This window comes from Rhea americana, unplaced genomic scaffold (assembly GCF_003343005.1).
Source record: "Rhea americana isolate MKP2758 unplaced genomic scaffold, rheAme1 scaffold_136, whole genome shotgun sequence".
Classification (NCBI taxonomy): Eukaryota; Metazoa; Chordata; class Aves; order Rheiformes; family Rheidae; genus Rhea; species Rhea americana.
In genome coordinates this window covers 2,537,747-2,538,099 of record NW_028185439.1, presented here as the reverse complement: position 1 = coordinate 2,538,099, position 353 = coordinate 2,537,747, and positions in this window count along the sequence as shown.

Below are 353 nucleotides of genomic sequence, written 5' to 3'. Positions count from 1 at the left end.
CCCATCTGTGCCTACCCGAGCCACGCACCGGTGTGAGCCTGCCTGCGGCTGCGTGCGCCCGGCTGCCACATGGGCCCACAGGTACCCGCGTGCTCTGCGGGCCATGTGTGTGCCACATCCTGTGTGCTCACATGCCCTGCGTGTGCCACGTGTGGCACTGGGTGCCCTGTGTGCATGCTCCCTGTATGTGCATGTGTGCCCGTGTGTGCGTGCGCCCTCGGCGTGTGTGCCATGCTCCCTGTGTGTGCAGGCGGGTGTCCATGTGTGCCTCTTCGTATGTGCCCAGTGTGTGCGTGCGTGTGCAAGTTTCCCCTGCGTGCACGAGCGCACATTTGTGCGCGTGCATGCCCGTG